This window comes from Trichosurus vulpecula, chromosome 1, assembly GCF_011100635.1.
Source record: "Trichosurus vulpecula isolate mTriVul1 chromosome 1, mTriVul1.pri, whole genome shotgun sequence".
In the NCBI taxonomy this organism is placed as follows: domain Eukaryota; kingdom Metazoa; phylum Chordata; class Mammalia; order Diprotodontia; family Phalangeridae; genus Trichosurus; species Trichosurus vulpecula.
This window is the reverse complement of record NC_050573.1, coordinates 135,703,136-135,709,162: the sequence shown is the minus strand read 5'-3', so window position 1 is coordinate 135,709,162 and position 6,027 is coordinate 135,703,136. Positions and strand designations below refer to the sequence as shown.

The 6,027-nt window shown below is 38.1% G+C and overlaps 1 non-coding gene across 1 annotated transcript; it reads left to right on the top strand.

Moving 5' to 3' along the window:
* Positions 1-5,447: 5,447 nt before the first annotated feature.
* On the top strand, positions 5,448-5,576 carry LOC118835107. Its single transcript, XR_005009455.1, has one exon. It is a non-coding gene; the product is annotated as a U6atac minor spliceosomal RNA (small nuclear RNA).
* The last annotated feature ends 451 nt before the right edge of the window (positions 5,577-6,027 follow it).

The window sequence follows — 6,027 nt, the reverse complement described above, 5'->3', positions numbered from 1 at the left end:
ACTTAAAAAATGTCATTCATAAATGTTGAATAAAATGGGTTCATGCTATTTCAAAATGAAAGAAAAAATAATTTGACCTTTTTTTCCTCTTAATGTTTGAGAAGGTAATATTCTAGAATCTTGAAATAAAGGGTTGGAAGGAAGCTCAAAATGACATCTAGTCAAGACATTTCCCAAATCCTATTTACGACACCCCCAACAAGACCTCACCCAATCACTACTTAAAGATCTTTAGTGACAGGAAACTCATTACTTCTTAGGGCCAGTCCTCCTACCTTTGAACATCTCTACTTGTTAAGAAGTTTTTCCTCATGTTGAGATAAAATCTACTTCCCTGTAACTCCTACCCATGGTCTTAATTCTGCCTTCTGATGCCAAGCAGAAGTATAATCCTTTATCCACATGACAATCATTCAAACATATGAAGTCTTCTATCACGTCCTCCTTAAATACTGTCTTCTTCAGCTAAACATGTTTAATTGCTTCTATTCCTCTTTCTACGGTGTAGCTTTAAGTCCCCTACCATACTGGACAATGTCATTCAGATATACTCTGTAGTGTATGTACTAATGTCTCCCAGATCTATGCTCTCTACTTCAGTTGGAATCTAACTTGTTGTTTAGTCATTCAGTCACGCGTGACTCTTCATGATTGCATGGACCAACTGTCCAAGAAAATTGGGTTTTCCTGACAAAGATATTGGGATAGTTTGCCATTTCCTTCTCCAATTTTATACAGGCAGGGGTCATACAGCTAGTATGTGTCTGGGGTCATATTTGAACTGTGGTCTTTCTGACTGTGGCAGCTAAGGTGCAGTGGATGGAATATAGGGCCTGGAATCAGGAAAACTCAACCTCATGAGTTCAAATCCAGCTTCAGACACTTACTAGCTGTGTGAGCCTGGGCAAATCACTTAAAATCATTTACTACAGTTCCTCATCTATAAAGTGAGATGGAGAAGGAAATGGCAAACCACTTTAGTATCTTCACCAAGAAAATCCCAAATGGTGTCATGAAGAGTTGGACATGACTGAAAAATCACTCAACGACAACTTTCTGACTCCAGGCCCAGGGCTTTATCCATTGCACCACCTAGCTGCCCCTGTGATCTGATCAGGTTAGAGTAAAGTTGGACTGTCATATCTTTCTTTCTCTCTCTCTTTCTTTTTCTCTTTCATCCTTTCTCTCTTCCCCCTTCTCTCTTTCTCAGAAGTATACTTCTATTAATTCATGCTGTTTAGAAAACAAAAAAGACAGCTCCATTGTTTTCAAGTGTTAGGGGCTATCATATGGAAGAGGGAATTATTCTTATTCTTCTCGGCCTCCAGCATCAGAATGAGAAACAATAGCCGGAGACTGCAAAGAACTAAAATTTAGTTTTCATATAAAGGAAAATTTCCTAAAAACTAGAGCTATCAAAAAGGAGGCTGCAATTACCTTAGGGGTCATGATTCAGACAGAGGATAGATGACCATTTGTTGGGTATAGTATAGAAGGGGTGGTAGCTATGAGTTGGCCTAGTTGGCTTTTGAAGTTCCTTCCAATTCACACATTCTGGGATTTCATATCTCCAAGGAAGATCATATTTGGATGCAGTGGAGGTTTTCCCCTTAGGGTCCTTCAAGTGACACAATGTAAGTTATTGGTTACATAGTCTGAATCTATCCGTAAACATATGTATATGATGGCCTTGAAATGATAGGCAGATGGGATTTTGCTCTTTGGAAATGCCTTCCTCTTCCCTCCACTATGACCTATATTTAGAAGGTATTTTAAGAACCTGTTGGGATTCCCCTATGAGTGCCTTGCTTTCTCTTTCTTGTATGTTTTCCTCAGCTCTCACTCTGTAGCAGTTTTCTTCTACCCTCTAAGGCCCCTCAAAATTTCTCTACAATAGAAGTTTAAGCATTCTTTAATTTCTTCCCAGATCTTGCCATATGTTCTTGTAGTAAATAACTAATATCCATGTTTATAGATAATCCTTTTTATAGAATGATTTTGATTTTGATCAATTGTATAAAACTGGAATTTTAACTATACTTCTCTTCTCAATTAAATTATCCTTGATAAAATGTCTGCTTTGCTTCTCTACATTTTGAAGTTGTGTAATTGCCAGAATGAAAACTGGCAAAATGAATAGGCAAATGCTTGACTCTAATATATCATTAAAATTATAGTAGAAGATTAATTAAACAGCATTGGCCTCAGCAAGGAAACCAGTTGTTTTATTTAATATTATTAATTGAACTCTCTTATTTAAACCCTCCAGTTAGTCTTCTACTATCCAGTTTCTTTTTCTTACTTAGTTGATAGATGCTATTATGGGACCCTGTACCAATTATTTAATATTTGTGGACTTGACTTTTCCGTCTGAAAATGGGTTGGGAGGCAGAGAGCTGTCCTTAGGATCAGTAGGACCTGGGATTCAGCTCACATCTCTGCTACATTCTGGCTATATGACACTAAGTAAGTGCCTTAACTTCTTAGCGCTCTGAAAGTATTAACAGACTTTAGTAGAGAGAATTTCCTCAGGTAGAAATTTCCTTTATTAATTAAATCAGAAGTTCAGTCCCTAGCCCCTAAGATGGGATTAACGACATACATACTATTTATCACATAGGCTTGTTATAAGGAAAGCTTGTTGTATGCCTTAAACACAATAGAAATGCAGGTAATTATAGTTATCTTTTATATCAATGCCATAGGGTTAATAAGTGCTACCGCTGGAAACTGAGCATGGATTTTCTAACTGCACAGTGGGATCATAGGATCCTCTTTGGCATTCATTTAGCCCTTCTTCATATGCAAAGTGATTTGTGTACCTTCTCACTTGATTCACAAAGAAACAATGTGGGGTTGGGCAGATGGCACTATTTCTATTTTATAGGAGAAGACATAGGCTTCAAAAGTTTATGGAATTTGGGGTAGCCAGGTAGCATGGCAGATAGAGCACTGGCGCTGGAGTCTGGAGGACCCGAGTACAAATTTGGCCCCAGACACTTACTAGCTATGTGACCCTGGGCAAGTCACTTAGCCCTGATTGCCTCAAAAAAAAGTTTATGAAATTTGCCCATGGTTTCACCAAAGAACCTGGATTCTTAATGCTATCTATCACACACAAGTCAAGATATCATCCTCATGCTGTCATTGGACCACTTAGAGAATGAAGGATGAACAACAATCTCTAGGGCTCTTTCTACTACAGTGTAACTCTTCCCATAAGCACTTTATAGTTTAATGTGGGGGACATGGTTTATCTTCCAAGGAAGTATGATATAAGATAGAAAGTATAATGGCCTGAGGCACTTCTCCCCACAACACACAAAGTGGTCCTCTCAGTACATATTTACCCCCTTTTCCAGGTATTCTGTGGGGTCGGCCCCTTCAAAAATATATAGCTTATATTATTACCTTTAATAGCAGTTAGTATAGTATCTGGCGCATAGTAGGCATTTAATAAATGTTTATTGATTTATTGATAGCCAGCGGACACAATTAACAAAGGCACTCAATTAAACAACATGGGAAAGAAAGGGAAAAAAAAGAAAAAAGTGGCAAGAAAACTTCCCCCCTATCAATCTGTGACACTATCACAAATATATACAGTGTTAGTAAGGAAAAATTGATGTATGTAAGGAACACAAGTGGAGAGGCATGCACACAGGGAATGCGTCCGGCTAGATGTACAAGTGTAGGGATCCACACATAAGGAATGCATGCGGCCAAGGCTACCACTGACACTAGCCTTGTAGCCTATGTTTGATAGGCCAATTCCCTGCTGGCCTTAAGGGCTCCACTGGATGCTGCTCTGCTGTTCTTCACAGGATACCACTTTGCTAGACTCTATAGAACACTGCTCTGTTGGAAATGAAGGCTCTTCAGAAATTGTTGGGCTATACCACCTCATACCTATTAAATTGGCTAAAATGACAGAAAAGGAAAATAATAAATGTTGGAGCAGAGTGGGAAAATTGAGACACTAATGCGCTGTTGGTGGAGTTGTGAACTGATCCAGCCATTCTGGCGAGCAATTAGGAACTATGCCCAAAGGGCAAATAGTGCATACCTTTTGATCCAGCAATACCACTACCAGGTCTGTATTCCAGAGAGATCACAAAAAGGAGAGAGAAAGAACCTATTTGTACAAAAACATTTATAGCAACTCTTTTTGTGGTGGCAAAGAATTGGAAATTGAAGGAATGCCCATCAGTTGGGGAATAGCTGCTGAACAAGTTGTGGTATATGAATGTAAAGGAATATTATTGTGCTATAAGAAATGATGAGCAGGATGTTCTCAGAAAAACCTGGAAAGACTTACATGAACTGATGCAAAGTGAAGTGAGCAGAACTAGAACATTGTACACAGTAACAGCAATATTGTATGATGATCAATCATGAATGATTTAGGCGTTCTCAGCAATACAATGATCCAAGACAATTCCAACAGACTCGATGAAAAATGCTGTCCACATCCAGAGAAAAAACTGATGGAGTCTGAATGCAAACCAGAGCATATTATGTTTTACTTTATTTTTGGGGGTCTTTTTATTTTGGTCTGTTTCTTCTTTCACAACACGACTAATATGGAAATAAGTTTTACGTATTGCACATATGTAACCTATATCGAATTGTTTATCATCTCAAGGAAGTGGGTTGGGGGTAGAGAGAAAATTTGTAGCTCAAAATTTTAAAAAAATGAATGTTGAAAATTGTCTTTAGGGGCAGCTAGGTGGTGCAGTGAGTAGAGCACCAGCCCTGGAGTCAGGAAGACCTTTCAAATGCAGCCTCAGGCACTTGACACACTTACTAGTTGCATGACCTTGGGCAAGTCACTTAACCCCAATTGATCTGCCTTCCCCCCTCCAAAAAATTTGTCTTTACATGTAATTGAGAAAAAATAAAATACTATATAAAATTTAAAAAGAAAGAAACTGTTGGGCTAGCTTTCACTGCTTTTAGTTCCTAACTTAGCTGAAATCTTCAGGTAGCTTAACATGAAACTAAGAATTTAAAGCCTACTTTTCAGAAAACAAGGCTTTCTCTAGCTCTCTTGAAAAGGACAGAAAAAACTTTTTTCTTTTGCCTTGACTCTTCTATTTCTTCAAAACCTACTGAAGCTGCCCTTTTTCCTAGAATGTTTTCAGCTCCAGATGCCTTAATCTTTAGAATAAAGAGTAGGAACATTCCATCTGTTTAATGGCTTTTGGCTTAGTCTTTCCTTTGGATGACTTTTTAAAAAGTTAACATGTTTAAAATTCAAACATATACTCACTTTAATGGTCATAACAATAATCTCTCAATTATCTCTCAATCTCTCAATCTCTTTTTCGTCTGTGTCTATCATCCGATTTTGTTGCTGTTATCACTGTTTCTCCATCATACTTTTTCTTCATGAAAATTTTGATGCCCAAACAACTTGAATAATGGCAGATAAGAATAGACATTGTGTGTGGCATGAAAGGAGAGAAGGTTAGTATTCACCTTGCTAAGGATGGAAAAGGTCCTGCTGATCTTTACAACACATATGATTAAGACTTTGCCACTAAATGCCCTGTGGCATTTAACCATAGTTGATTTAGTTGCATAACATGGAGGCAGCACAGTACAAGGAAATAACTTTGGAATCAAAGGACCCCGACTCAAATATCAGCTGTACTACTTATGATCTTGGATAAGTCACAACCTCTCTATGTTTCAAATGATAGGGTTAGTCTAGAAGGCTTCTAATTCCCTTCCTTGGATGATTCCTCCTGGTGAGACTTGAGGTCTTTGGTCAGTGACTTCACCCTAGTTTTAAGGTACATACTCAATACTCTTCCTGAAGTTTTATGTGTGAGATCTGGAATATAATCAGGAAATACTTACTTACCTAATAAATATCAAATAGCTCTTGAGGTCCAGGGTTCCTTAAAGTTTTAAACTCTTCTTTGCTCACTTGGATGAGCCAGCAGAGAGAAGGTGTAGAGGCAAGCTACACTAAAGTTGTTGCCTCTCCTTCCTGGTCCCTTCACAGACAGAAATACCTAA